General features: G+C 42.6%; 1 protein-coding gene across 2 annotated transcripts in view; it reads right to left on the reverse strand.

Moving 5' to 3' along the window:
• The window catches only part of LOC139574079 (protein FAM13B-like), a 79,286-nt gene that overhangs the window by 14,211 nt on the left and 48,945 nt on the right, over positions 1 to 16,130 (reverse strand). The window lies entirely within an intron of this gene.

Genomic DNA, 16,130 nt, shown 5'->3' on the forward strand with positions numbered 1-16,130 from the left:
GAAACCACTGACAGTAGGGATTCTTAGACTCAGACCCGCCACAGAATGTTAGAACGTGTGGCCCATCTCCAGTATCGCTTTTCACAGCCAAGACCCAACAGGACCTACATATGCCAATAGGATTCAGAGTGCTCTCTCTCTAGTGTTAAAGATACATCCCTTTGGCTCACACCTCAGTCTCTGCATCTGCCCAGCAGCTCAAATCACATCAATAGCACCTTAATAATTTACACAGTCACCCCTCCCCCTCCCCTTGTTTACTGAGAAAAAGGCAGCGCTCGGATTCCGCACTGACTGACATGGCGTCCTTGAAGAGCTGTACAGAGCCGTACAGTGAGATAGTGCAGTAAGAGGCATTAAACACTGAAGCCTCAGGCTGTCAGACAACACACAGGCCAGACGCCCAGACGCCCACCATCACACCTCCTGTTCTGACTGTTAAGTTAAACATACAGCTCGACCCTGTGAGAAGAGTCACGTAAAAGTTCCAGCACACCTCCACATTGATGCCTGCATTTGGACTTTAGCCAGTGAAATTGCCAGATTGAATCAATAGAGAAAGAGAGTTGACTATTTGTCTACCAATTTTTAGATGACATAGCACCATTCCATCTCACCGACTCCAAGGTAGTAGTCATTTTAGAGTCAGCAATGTTCTGTAAATCGAACCTTCTCGCTCTGCCTTGGAAACAATGAGAGCGCACTGTTGGATGTGGCCACACACAGGCCAGCGAGCAGAGCACAGAGATATCTGTTACTGCATATCTCCCTCTCAAACACTCTGGATTATTCTATTACTTGTTCTGAATCAGATCAGACTCACTCAGATCAGGCCTGATTCCCAGGCTGTGGAGAAATCAGTTTGTGTGACTAGACGGAACACCAGCCAAGGTTTTTGGAGTCAGAGACAAAAAAGCTTTACCAGCTTTTAAAAAGCCCTGGAGTGCCTCACGCAATCGGCTAACCTAATGAGGTGGAATAACCGTACCAGCTTTGCCAAAGTGATTTGGATAAGGAGGAATGTCATATAATCTGCCACATAGCTCTTTGTAGTATGTTGACCTGACCTCAGGGCAAAGGGCTCTGGTGGTAGGTCAGACCAGTGTTTTCCTTTCAAAATAGAGGTAGCTTAACAGCGTCTGGCCTAGTCACGTGATGGAGAACCATGGGTATGACAGATAGGAATAGAATTGCAGTAAGATGAATCTTAAGGGAACTGCTGATGCCTATTGTGAACTTCTGGTCCACTGACTAAGGCGGTTACTTAACAGTCCGTATTTCCTTCCACTAATAAGGTTACTTAACAGTGCCGGATGAGGAGACGTCCTAGGATACCACAGCCTGACTGGTAACACCGACAGGAGTTCAGTAAGGTAGCTAGCTGAGGACCTACTGATGTCTATTGCTGTTCTCATGAGAGGTCAGTGAGTGATCTGCTACCCAACTAAAAGATCACCAGAGGCAAAGCTCCAGGAAACAATGAGCTTCCTCCAACTCTGCAATTTAGCTTCATCATCCCATAGTCAGCTGTCATATGAACACATACTGTAAACACACACACACACAGTCCTGCTATTAGTATGAGTGGCTGAGTCGCAGCAGTAGAAGAGGTAGCCAGGTAGTTGTGATTCAGCAGAGTTGCTCTGCTCAGCACTGCGTCTGTAGGTTATGTACTGGTTCTGGCAGAGAGTAGCGCCGCAGTGTGCTTGCCATACATCACAGTTTCAGCAGGTACTTCAAGAAAAGCCCACACACTCTCTACCAGGCATCACTCTTCAGCTCGTAAACACCCGTTTTCCCCTTGATACACTATCTCTGCGTATTAAAACTACACGTGTCGGTTACGCAGACCAGCATCCTCCCATGAGATTTGTAGAATTAGTCAGTCAATCTTAAACCCCCCCCCCCCCCCCCCCCCCCTCACGATGTAATACGAACCCTTAACAAGTTCATCCATAAAGGTTAACTGGTCATGACCCATCAGAGATACCATGGGGCTGCATTAAGTTATAAAACATCATACGCCACAAATAGCCCCGCATCCCCACATACTGAATACATCTCAAAAATGTAACATGACAATGTACACGAACTTGTTACAATCCCCCTCACCTCCCCCACGGCTTTACCTGAGCAGCAGAATTTCACACGCCATTTTCACCGGTTGTCGGTTCAGCTTGGTTAGTCGTGTTGTTCTGTTTATCAAGCCTGACGTTTTTTTGGTGGGCTCTCTGGTTATCCAGACTGAGCGCTTATTGGCGATAAAGTCTGTATGAGAAGGTCGAAGAGCAAAACCTGACTCCCTGGGTACATATTGTGGAGAGCTCTGTCCTCAGCTGGCTTGCTGCGTCGTGTTGGGCTCGGGACTCTCTGCTGAAAAGTGCTGCAGTAAACAATCCAGAACCCTGCTCAAATACAGGGCTGCTTGACGCAACCGGGCAACCAACACCGCTGGCCAATCACCTGACCCGAGGGGGGCAGGCTTCCCCAACCAATGGCCAGTAAAAACTGACTACAACACAGCAGCCCCCCCCACCCACCTGTCATCCACTGGCTTTTATATAACCTGCACATCACCCTTATGTACGCTTGGTACCCACTGACATCCTATTCAATCATAGCCCAATGGCTGGGCTGGCTCACTGACAGGGCTGGCTCTTTAATAGCTCTGACTGGAGCTCACCTAGGGGGACAGGCCACACCCACACACTGAATCACAAGCCCTCTTTAGCAGTTTACTTCTGCTCGCTCATATCTATGTTTGTCTCTGAGTGAACACACACACACATCACATACATCCTGAGTAAGGTCACAGGACTGTCTGAACCGACGATGACAGTTCCGTGAGTGCCATGTGTTCTGAGAATGCTTCACTGTGTCCACAAGCAGGAAGCGGGTCAGGTTTGCTCTTAATCCTATCTCGCTTGACCCATTTATCATTGCCACAGTTAAGTTGCGATAAAAGTAATCTTTCCTGGGTGGAAAGTGTGTCAGAACTCCTAGGAATGTAAGATGAGAAGCCTGTCCATGTACTGTGGCTGAGTACTGCTAATATATGTTATGTTTGTTATCTAGGCCGCATGGACATCATACTCCAAGCAGTGTAGTACCTGCCTATCAGAGCAATATATGCTAAATACAGTATATGGTGCCAGTGCCTATAGCCTTGACAAATCAGGTAGTGAGATGAGGTAATAAGGTCGCGAGGGGGCAATAAGAAGTAACTAAGATGCGAAGGGGATGCAAGGTAGCTGAGAGCAGTGGACATAAAATGATCAGCTACTCAAAATAAAGCAAGGAGTAGATCCCAATACCAGGTGTGGGTATATGGGATAGAAGTAGTAGGAGGCACTTGTTTTGATGGGCACAGGCCACGACAGGAGCAGGTGTACACCTTGTAGGGTGCCGTTAACCATGTAAACATCTGGCTGTGTATCCATGATGAGTACTGGGCTATCACTCAACCGCCGTCATGAAAGAGACAGCAAGAGTTCCGTTGACACATATAAGAGCGGCGGGTTTCTGTGGCATGCAGTGGCCTGAAAGCCCTCATAAATAATGTCCACAGGCTCCTCAGGACAGGTCTGGCTGGAGAAGATGGACTATGACAAGGAGAACAGGTTGGACACAGGGGCTGTTGATCCTCTGGTTCTGACGCAGTCCCAAATGGCACCCTAGTCCCTATATAGTGGTCCCTGGTCCTTACGGGGTCTGGTCAAAATGTGTGCACTCTAGGGAAAAGGGTGACATTTGGGACATAGCCACTGGCTAGGTTTACAGGCCTGCCTGGTGGTGTTGTGAGGGAAGGCACGCAGGCTGACACTCATGAGTTGGAGAGGTGAAAGGGTGAGAGAAGGAGGACAGGTGGAGGATAGGAGGAGGGAGGTCCGTGACCCTGCTACCTCCCTCAGACAGTCATTATGGCACAAACACCTGTTCACACATTCCCCTGTCTCAAACCTCGCCAAACTGCGTGTCTCTAGGACGCTAGTCTTCATCACTGGAGTTTATTTTTGTACCCCACGAAAGAGAATTTCCATGGAGCAGGGAACAGGATGTATGATGGACGGTCCAACAGGCTTATATTTAGATTTGATGGGAGCTGTCACTGGCAGGCTTAATGGCTATCAAGGCTCTGCACAAACAAGTCAGCAAAGCCTGCACTTTCTCCCTCTGACTAGGGTTGCAAAGGGAGGATCGATTACTGGAAACTTTAGAAGTTCACCAGTAAACTACCAAAATTGTAGTATCTTTCCAAAGATGTTACGTAATAAAGTCTAGGTCCAAAATGCTCCTGAACAGCTTCTAACCCCAAGACTGCTGAACAATTATTAAATGGCCATCCGGACAATTTACATTGCAACCCCCCTCCTTTCATTTTCACACTGCTGCTACTCGCTGTTTATTACAGTGGGGAGAACAAGTATTTGATACACTGCCGATTTTGCAGGTTTTCCTACTTACAAAGCATGTAGAGGTCTGTAATTTTTATCATAGGTACACTTCAACTATGAGAGACGGAATCTAAAACAAAAATCCAGAAAATCACATTGTATGATTTTTAAGTAATTAATTTGCATTTTATTGCATGACATAAGTATTTGATACATCAGAAAAGCAGAACTTAATATTTGGTACAGAAACCTTTGTTTGCAATTACAGAGATCATACGTTTCCTGTAGTTCTTGACTAGGTTTGCACACACTGCAGCAGGGATTTTGGCCCACTCCTCCCTACAGATCTTCTCCAGATCCTTCAGGTTTCGGGGCTGTCGCTGGGCAATACGGACTTTCAGCTCCCTCCAAAGATTTTCTATTGGGTTCAGGTCTGGAGACTGGCTAGGCCACTCCAGGACCTTGAGATGCTTCTTACGGAGCCACTCCTTAGTTGCCATGGCTGTGTGCTTCGTGTCGTTGTCATGCTGGAAGACCCAGCCACGACCCATCTTCAATGCTCTTACTGAGGGAAGGAGGTTGTTGGCCAAGATCTCGCGATACATGGCCCCATCCATCCTCCCCTCAATACGGTGCAGTCGTCCTGTCCCCTTTGCAGAAAAGCATCCCCAAAGAATGATGTTTCCACCTCCATGCTTCACGGTTGGGATGGTGTTCTTGGGGTTGTACTCATCCTTCTTCTTCTTCCAAACACGGCGAGTGGAGTTTAGACCAAAAAGCTCTATTTTTGTCTCATCAGACCACATGACCTTCTCCCATTCCTCCTCTGGATCATCCAGATGGTCATTGGCAAACTTCAGACAGGCCTGGACATGCACTGGCTTAAGCAGGGGGACCTTGCGTGCGCTGCAGGATTTTAATCCATGACGGCGTAGTGTGTTACTAATGGTTTTCTTTGAGACTGTGGTCCCAGCTCTCTTCAGGTCATTGACCAGGTCCTGCCGTGTAGTTCTGGGCTGATCCCTCACCTTCCTCATGATCATTGATGCCCCACGAGGTGAAATCTTGCATGGAGCCCCAGACCGAGGGTGATTGACCGTCATCTTGAACTTCTTCCATTTTCTAATAATTGCGCCAACAGTTGTTTCCTTCTCACCAAGCTGCTTGCCTATTGTCCTGTAGCCCATCCCAGCCTTGTGCAGGTCTACAATTTTATCCCTGATGTCCTTACACAGCTCTCTGGTCTTGGCCATTGTGGAGAGGTTGGAATCTGTTTGATTGATTGTGTGGACAGGTGTCTTTTATACAGGTAACGAGTTCAAACAGGTGCAGTTAATACAGGTAATGAGTGGAGAACAGGAGGGCTTCTTAAAGAAAAACTAACAGGTCTGTGAGAGCCGGAATTCTTACTGGTTGGTAGGTGATCAAATACTTATGTCATGCAATAAAATGCAAATTAATTATTTAAAAATCATACAATGTGATTTTCTGGATTTTTGTTTTAGATTCCGTCTCTCACAGTTGAAGTGTACCTATGATAAAAATTACAGACCTCTACATGCTTTGTAAGTAGGAAAACCTGCAAAATCGGCAGTGTATCAAATACTTGTTCTCCCCACTGTATCTATGCAGTCACACTTTACCCCTACCTACATGTACAAATTACCTCAACTAACCTGTACCCCCGCACATTGACTCGGTACACCCTCTGTATAGCCTCGTTATTGTTACTTTATTGTGCTACATTTTATTTTTTACTTTAGTTTATTCAGTAAATATTTTCTTAATTTCTTGAACTGCATTGTTGGTAAGCGCTTTTAAGTAAGCATTTCACGGTAAGGTCTACACCCGTTGTATTCAGCGCATGTGATAAATACAATTTGATTTTACATCTAGTAGCCCTTTTGGGAACTTCAGATTATCACAGGTGTCTAATTATCTCTAGCCCTGTGGGGCATTATGTAAAATATATTACAATTAAATAACATGAAAAAGCTGCAAAACATTATTCTAAATATAAACCATCAACTTAGTGAATAGCATTGGTGTTTAACATTTATTTTACCTTTATTTAACTAGGCAAGTCAGTTAAGAACAAATTCTTATTTTCAATGACGGCCTAGGAACAGTGGGTTAACTGCCTGTTCAGGGGCAGAACGACAGATTTGTACCTTGTCAGCTCGGCAACCTTTCGGTTACTAGTCCAACGCTCTAACCACTAGGCTACCCTGCCGCCCCAACATGAGGGTTTAAGCAAATTATCCTTAAATACAGTACCAATCAAAAGTTGACACACCTACTCATTCAATGCTTTTTTATTTTTACTATTTTCTACATTGTAGAATAATAGTGAAGACATCAAAAATATGAATTAACACATATGGAACCATTTAGTAACCAAAAAAGTGTTGAACAAATCAAAATATATTTTATATTTGAGATTCTTCAAAGTAGCCACCCCTGGCCTTGATGACAGCTTTGCACACTCTTGGCATTCTCTCAACCAGCTTCATGAGGTAGTCACCTGGAATGTATTTTAATTAACAGGTGTGCCTTGTTAAAAGCTAATTTGTGGAATTCCATTCCTTCTTAATGCAATCAGTTGGGTTGTGACAAGGTAGGGGTGGTATACAAAAGATATCTCAAATAAGTAAAGAGAAACAACAGTCCATCATTACTTTAAGACATGAAGGTCAGTCAACTTTGAACATTTCTTCAAGTGCAGTTGCAAAAACCATCAAGCACCATGATGAAACTGACTGTCATGAGGACCGCCAAAGGAAAGGAAGACCCAACTTTACCTCTGCTGCAGAGGATAAGCTAATTCGTTACCAGCCTTAGAAAATGCAACCCAAATAAATGCTTCACAGAGTTCAAGAAACAGACATCTCAACATCAACTGTTCAGAGGAGACTGTGTGAATCAGGCCTTCATGGTCGAATTGCTGCAAAGAAACCCTTACTAAAGGACACCAATAATAATAAGAGACTTGCTTGGGCCAAGAAACATGAGCAATGGACATTAGACCAGTGAAAATCTGTCCTTTGGTCTGATGAGTCCAAATTTGAGATTTTTGGTTCCAACCGCCGTGTCTTTGTGAGACGCAGAGTAGCTTGAACAGATCGCTGCATGTGTGGTTCCCACCGTGAAGCATGGAGGTGGTGGTGTGACGGTGCTTTGCTGGTGACACCGTCAGCGATCTATTGAGACTTCACGGCATACTTAACCATCATGGCTACCACAGCATTCTGCAGCAATACGCCATCCCATCTGGTTTGTGCTTAGTGGGACTATCATTTGTTTTTCAACAGGACAATGACCTAACACACCTTCAGGCTATATAAGGGCTATTTGACCAAGAAGGAGAGTGAAGAAGTGCTGCATCAGATGACCAGATGATCACAATCCCCCGACCTTAACCCCATTGAGATGGTTGGGGATGACTTGGAGTGAAGAAAAAGCAGCCAACAAGTGCTCAGCATATGTGGGAACTCCTTCAAGACTGTTGGAAAAGCATTCCAGGTGAAGCTGGTTGAGAGAATGCCAAGAGTGTGCAAAGGTGTCTTCAAGGCAAAGGAAGATTCTACTATATTCTACTATGAAGAATATCAAATATATTTCGATAAAAAAAATTAAAAAAAAATGTTTTGGTTACTATATGATTCTTAGTGAGTAGGTATGTCCAAACTTTTGACTGGTACTGTATATGAATACTTTTATTCAAGTATAAACTACCAAAATTACAACAGATTCTGGTAACTTTGCAACCATATCAATGACCGAACCACATCGTACATGACCAGTCAAGTGTTATTGTTGATCAATGACTACCTTCATGATTTCATAAGCAAGTATGTCTACCAAAGAATTAAAAAAATACAACATTTAAGACATTTCTAAAATTACATAATACCACAAATTCCATCAAAGGCAGAGCTGTAACTGCATAATCCCCGGCAACACAGCAATAGTTGTGGGGGATACAGGCAGCTGCCAATTCTGTTGGTTGCCATTTAATCTCTGTTAATTTCAGTGCTTGCCCCAACTCTACCCTTCTATCTACATGAGTCTGTCTGGGACTGGGCCCTAATTCTGCAGCAGCTGCCACCCAAAGCCTTACCCTATCCCCCCAAGCGGTTAAAGTGTTGGGCCGGTTCAAATCCCCCAAGCTGACAAGGTAAACGAATATGCCAATGTGCCCTTGAGCAAGGCGCTTAGCTCTAATTGTTCCTGTTAGTCGCTCTGGATAAGAGTGTCTGCAAAATGACAAAAATGTAAATGTAAAGTCCAGCCACCACCCAAATCCCCTTAACCTTTACAGAACGACCAGGACAAGCACATACATTGCATTCGGAAAGTATTCAGACCTCTTGACTTTTTCCATATTTTGTTACGTTTCAGACAAATTCTAAAATTGAATAAACACATTTTTTCCCCTCGGCAATCTACACATAATACCCGATAGTCACTCTGACATAGTTCTCCCATATCCACAGAGGAACTCTGGAGCTATCTCTGCAACACTCTCTTTTTGGTAGAGTGGCCAGACGGAAGCCACTCCTCAGTACAAGGCACATGACAGCCCGCTTGGAGTTAGCCAAAAGGCACCTAAAGGACTCTGACCATGAGAAACAAGATTCTCTGGTCTGATGAAACCAAGATTGAACTCTTTGGCCTGAATGCCAGGCGTCACGTCTGGTGGAAACCTGGCACCATCCCTATAGTGAAGCATGGTGTTGGCAGCATCATGCCGTCGGGATGTTTTTCAGCGGCAGGGACTGGAAGACTAGTCAGGATCGAGGGAAAGATGAATGGAGCAAATTACAGAGAGCTCCTTGATAAAAATCTGCTCCAGAGCGCTCAGGACCTCAGACTGGGGTGAAGGTTCACTTTCCAACAGGACAATGACCCAAAGCACACAGCCAAGACAACGCAGGAGTGGCTTCCGGACAAGTCTCTGAATGTCCTTGAGTGGCCCAGCCAGAGCCCGGACTTGAACCCGATCAAACATCTCTGGAGAGACCTGAAAATAACTGTGCAGCGATGCGCCCCATCCAACCTGACAGAGCTTGAGAGGATCTGCAGAGAAGAATGTGAGAAACTCCCCAAATACAGATGTGCCAAGCTTGTAGCGTCATACCCAAGAAGACTCGAGGCTGTAATCGCTGCCAAAAGTGCTTCAACAAAGTACTACGTAAAAGGTCTGAGAACTAAAGTAAATTAGATGTTTTTATTTTTTTATAAATTTGCTAAAAATTCAAAAAAACTGTTTTCGCTTTGTCATTATGGGTATTGTGTATAGATTGATGATGGGAAAAAACGATTTAATCAATTTCAGAATGTAACAAATTGTGGAAAAAGTCAAGGGGTCTGAATATTTCCCCAAAGCATTGTACATACACCCCCACAGTTCCTGTCTGGCTCCTTGGTGACATGATTCAGAAGCCGGAGGCACAGAGTGAGAGGTCAAGTTAGCCGAAAAGGACCTTCTCGGTCCTTGTTTGGCATACCATAAAGTGTTAAACACTGCAGCAGTAGGGTCCATGGGAAAACAATAGCCCAGAAGCGAGTGCCAACCCACTAGTGTCATTGTTGTTTTTCAACTCCCATGTGGGTCCAAATCAAGGCTATTGTGTGTATGGTTTGGGAGTCGAAGCAGGAAAACAACCAGTAAAGACTGGTAACAAATACAGTGAGATCCAAACGTATTGGGACAGTGACATTTTTTGTTGTTTTGGCTCTGTACTCTAACACTGTGGATTTGAAATTATACAATGACTATGAGGTTAAAGTGCAGACTTTCAGTACTAAGTCCACCCATTTTAGGGGACCAAAAGTATTGGGAAAGATTCACTTATATGTAATGTTCCCTCAAATCTTTTGGGGCATCGAGCAAATGTTTGGTCTTGTGAGCGTAAACGTGAGAATTGTGTTCCCTTACAGTTTTAGACAGTAGCCAATAGGCTATTTGAGCATAATGTGGGCCTACCAACAAAACCAATGGAGCAAATCCCATAACATTTTCACATGGAAATAGCTTTTGATTTCTATGATATAGCCTACAGTAGCCTATATGTGGTGTTCAATGCAGGCCTACATTGCATGAGACTCTTAAAAGTTTTTACATTATGAAGGGCTTGACATTAATTCATAATTTTTTACTTGGTTTATAACACCATGGGCCAAATAGGTGACTGTAAATTGCATTGTATTGTGTTGTATGATGCAAGAAACCACTTTACAAAATACAATTTATTCTTATTAGCATACAGAGAATGACAATATTCAAGCCTGTCTCAAAATACAACACTGCCCCTTTAAGACATTAGCTTTTTACCTGACTGGCTTTTCAAAGACAGCTTGAAATGTAGCCTACACATTTTATGCTCTTGTAGGAAGCACTAACTCCCCATTACTGACCTATAAGTATAAGTGGGCAAAGAATATCAACAAATGTGCACACACGTGGCTCTGCGCTCTGAACTGATCTCCGTTACTTGCTGGCTCTCCACATTGTGTTTAGAAACATTCCATTCTTATTTATTTACAATAAAAGTGACTCCAAAATGACAATACATTATTTACCATTCATTTAAAATTGGGCAAAAATAATCTGAAACAACCAAAGCAAAGAGCAAATGCATCCAACAAGTTTTTAGTCACAAGCTTGATGTAATCATTGCGTGCTAGGAATATGGGACCAAACTAAACTTTTGACTACTTTAATACACATAAGTGAATTTGTCCCAATACTTTTGGTCCCCGAAAATGGGGGGACTATGTACCAAAAGTGCTTTCTAAACAGTTCACCCAATATGGATGAAAATTCCCCTCAAATTAAAGCTGACAGTCTGCACTTTAACCTCGTAGTTACTGTATAATTTCAAATCCAAAGTGCTGGAGTAAAGACAAAACTGTCACTGTCCCAATACTTTTGGAGCTCACTGTATGTGCAGTGTGCTGTGGGTGTGTCACTGTCTCAAGCCTTTCTAGCCATGTAGACTATTTCCCCCTGCCATGGTGCATGTGGCTGTCTGTGTGGATTAGGGATAAGTGGGTTAAATCACCTTAACCCTTTACAATAGTAAGAATTGGCCTATATGGATAGAGCTAAATTTAAATGTTTTTTACAGAAAAAAATATGAAAAGCATATGCATATCCATGGTAGCAATTGAAAGGGAACAGTTTGGAGATTACGAAAAATTATTAGACCAAAACGTGTGGACAACAGTTCACCTGACAACTGAATCCAAACTGTTGATTTTATGTGCAATTTACTGTACTTATTGCAGCATTTGTTGATACCAAAATCTGTAAATACTCTGGATACATTCAGTAAAATTGTAAGAATATTCATGGTAAATATGGGATAGGTGCAACATAAGAAAGAAATTATAAGAGTTTGAGTGAAAGAACTAACTGGGATCTCAAAGTGGCCACACACACACACCTCTCCAAAGCGTGCACAGTTCCTAAGTAATTTCAATGCACTTTTATGACTCAAAGAAGTCTTCAACTCTAAGGTGCTTTTTTTTGTTGGTACTCCTAATTCTTCTCCTGCGCCGTTGATGAACTAGAGCAAGCACACTTGTAGTCGTTTTGGTTGGAACACAACCCTGCATCCCCGCCATCCCCAAATTTTTGTTTACGAAATCCCAAAAACGGTCCATTCTAAATCTCAATCTGGGTCAGGTGGGCATCATTTGAAAGCGTATTCTATTGCCAACATGACTAGCTAAGCTATAAAATATGACATTAGTGTTAGGCTTTCACAATGCAATTCAGGGAAACCGATAGTAATTTTGATGCGCATAGGAGTCATGAGCGCATTCAGGCGCGTGTGACGCAGCAAATTTTCTTCACAATAAACAAATAGGCTCGTTCTGTTCAGAACAACCCAGGGTATGACGCCATGTCATCTTGTAACTGTTCATCAAACATAGTGATCATAAACGTTGACAATGTATATGACAGTTTTTCTCTATGGAAATTGCACATTTGGACTAAAGGGTGTTTTGGCTTGCTTGTATGACATCAACGCAGTATTTATTAATAATCCTCAACGTCTCATCTTTAAAAATACATAGAGCCCTCTTCATTTAAAGTATTTCCCTCAGACAAGAAATGTGCAAAAGCTGCCAAATTAGCAGGAGGGATGGGTCCACTTCTTGCTCGAGTTGCTCAAGTTCAGAGTGACTGTCAGTCAAAACCCATACAGCGCTGGGAAGCGCATAGCCAGAGCTCTGACTTCATGTATACTGCAGCATGTTACTATACAGCCACTCAGGGCTCAAAATTAAGGGTGTTCCGTCTTCCCGAGGACGGTAAAAAATATGTCTGGGATGTTGGGAAAGTTGTGGGAAAATATAAAATGCATACAACAGTGGTTCCATACTAAAATGTTTAAACGTAAAGACGAGGATGAAACCGATCACAACATTTAGCTTAAAAGTTGATAAACTATGAATATTTCACATTACAAGTACACAAATATGTTCCCTCATCTCAGCCATATGCGTGAATGTTCCAAAATGCTATTACGGGAGAACACCATTCTCAAACTCGCACCTGATGCGAGCAGTTTTTATAATGTGTCAGATGGACATACAGCCTAATGGTAGAAACTTAGAAAGAGGGAATATCTGAAGATGCAACAATAGGATTGTGCCTTACTGCCTTTGGACAGTAGAATAAGAAATGTTGGTTTAAATGGCATATCATAAAATCTTAGCTTTTTTTCTATGGTCGGATTTTGGCTGTAGGCTCTTAAAAGCAAGGTAAGATTGTTTGAAAACTGGACAACCTATGATATTGCTGGCTAGGCCTCGCATTTGTAATTATTTCGGTTAATATAAATGTATAATATTAGAATATCATTCCAATGTTGGGGAAATAGGCCGACTAGAATGCACATTTTACTGTCTTCCAGCCTGTTTGCGGCCTGCCGGCCCGGAGCTGAGGTTTCGTGTGCCGGGAGTTGCTGTGGCATTTGCATTGTCTGTAGGCTATGGCTAGTTACTATGGTATTCTAGAGAATATGGTTGTATCTCCCTGACCTAAACCGAATGCACACTGTAAAATGTGCAAAGAATTTCTGCCTCGCGCCGCAACACTGCCTGTCTTGGCGCTGTGCGTGCGCACGTGAAGAGCAGAGTGACATGATTCATTTTTAGAAGTGATGCACACAGGCATAAAAGTTTGTTTAAATTACAGGCTGCGGTGATATTTTGGTTAAAAGACTCAGGTCACAGAAAATGAAATGAAACATAATTCCACATTACTTCTTACTAGTACTACATGTATTGTTTTAGAAACATTACAAAGCATGCTCATCTGTTTTTTTGCATTTTGTTGGTGTGATTTTTGCAACAACAAAACATATTTGGGCTGGTAAAAAAATCTGAATGGCTATTAGATTTGCCAAATGCAGGTAAATATTTGGCATCGTCAGGCTGGGGAACACATGCATTCTTTATTGTATTTTGTTGTGTTGTGTTTAAATGGGGAAGCTGGTGGTGTAATGGAATGTCTAAGTTTATTCAGTAATCAGTTCTCAATAACATTCTTCTCTCCAATATATTGTATGCGTGTTGTTAGCATGTTCAATTAATAAATTATAATTATTAATAATGTAATGGGTGTTTGTTTTCATTAAGATGCAAAAAGGTTTTTGTAATATAGACTGTATTTATCGGTCTCCGAAATAAACCAATTACTTTAAAAGCACTGCAAATGACCTAGATCCATGCTGGCATATCAAAACATAAAAATATATATCAAGTTTAATTTAAATTATGGGACGGTTCAAGTTCAGTTTGGGACAGTTGAAATTGCACTTCGGCACGGTACTGGGACTTTGATGAAAAAAGTTAGTTGCGAACCCTGTAGCCACTGCGTTCCAATGTAGGCGTTTATCAGTGCCCAAATGTGCCATTTTCAACCGGTATACGAGCACGAGTGTAAAGGGTCAAATATAGGGCAAGTGGGCCAGGCAGCCACCCAAACCCACTCTGATAGAGGCAGAGCTGCAAAGCTTTAAAGCTTTGTTTCGATTTAAACAGGAAGCTACACCACCAACAATCTTGGGGGAAAAAGTTCCTAAGCAAATGCGGAACATATAGAGGCCTATGCTCTAAATTGGCGGCTGACTGGGATCTTTATCTTGAAAGTATTTTGTTTACTTTGCACTAGGGAATCTTTACAGCCTCTTGAAACAATCCAGGAGTACAATGAGTCACTTAAATCCCTATTGTTCTTTATACTCTTATAATCTAATCAAAGTTTATTTGTCACGTGCGCCAAATACAGTGAAATGCTTACTTACAGGCTCTAACCAATAGTGCAAAAAATTTATTAGGTGAACAATAGGTAAGTAAAGAAATAAAAACAACAGTAAAAAGACAGGCTATATACAGTAGCGAGGCTATAAAAGTAGCAAGGCTACATACAGACACTGGTTAGTCAGGCTGATTGAGGTAGTATGTACATGTAGATATGGTTAAAGTAACTATGCATATATATGATGGATAGAGTAGCAGTAGCGTAAAAGAGGGGTTGGTGTAGCTTCCTGTAATGGCTGTGTTGAATAGTATGCTCAGAATGTGGAGGCGCGTGGCCATAAAAACAGACACAATTGTGTAAAGGAATGACAGACTCGCTCCTCTAAAATTGTTCTCCATTAATACGATTTAAGCAGCCTGTCATACCAGACCAGTCTGACATTTAGCTGCTGTATGGTGTCCCTGTGGTGGAGCTCTCAATAGCCCTGTTGGCGCTCTGATGAGATCAAAGTGGGTGCAGGTGCACTGGAACTAAACAGCTAGAGGCGAGGAGGAGATGAGATCAACAGAAAGACTTAAATTATCTTTCATGTCTAGACCTCCGGACTTTTGAAGGGAGACACTCATCCGTTTAGAAGAGTGGAGATCAGCACAGCTTGTACATGGCAGACACGCTGCTACCTGGTCCTGAACTAGCACCATTTTGCTCAGTACATTGAATGAGAAAAAACGTTATCATGATCTAATACACTATTTTGTTCAGTGTATTGAAACTTGGGGTCAGGAGCCCACGTGGAGTCACCCAATTGAAAAATAGTTACGATCCCGGTGGGAAATGAACACCCGCCAAATGCAGGTAGATGTTGGCATTGTTAGGTAAGAATGTCTATTTCAACAACCAAAGCATTTGGGAATAGTAAAAAATAAATAAAGCCAAAGCCCAGATGTAAAAGTTGGTCGAGTTGGCTAGTTACATCAATATTAGTTGGGTTTGCTTCAAATGTCTGCTGCTACGGAAGAGACAGTGATTCGCATGTCTGACAGAGACGGAGTGCCCCTTTACCACGGTAACGGCCCGCCCCTTAAAGTGGCAGCAGAAGTTTTTTGTCTTCCCTAAAACATTTATTCATTAACTTTAAGTAATTTCTTATCATTAAAACACTCAAATAATTGAATTGTGATCCTAAATGTCAAATGATTTACTCCTTGTAAAAAATGTCAGCGTTAGAGCCCTGAACATTTCCCACCATGATTGCTATCACTAGTCGGCTACCACCCGGTTACTCAATCCTGGCCTTAGAGAATGCTGCCCTATATACAGTGGGGAGAACAAGTATTTGATACACTGCCGATTTTGCAGGTTTTCCTACTTACAAAGCATGTAGAGGTCTGTCATTTTTATCATAGGTACACTTCAACTGTGAGAGACGGAATCTAAAACAAAAATCCTGAAAA

The sequence above is a fragment of the Salvelinus alpinus genome, chromosome 4 (assembly GCF_045679555.1).
Source record: "Salvelinus alpinus chromosome 4, SLU_Salpinus.1, whole genome shotgun sequence".
Lineage (NCBI taxonomy): Eukaryota > Metazoa > Chordata > Actinopteri > Salmoniformes > Salmonidae > Salvelinus > Salvelinus alpinus.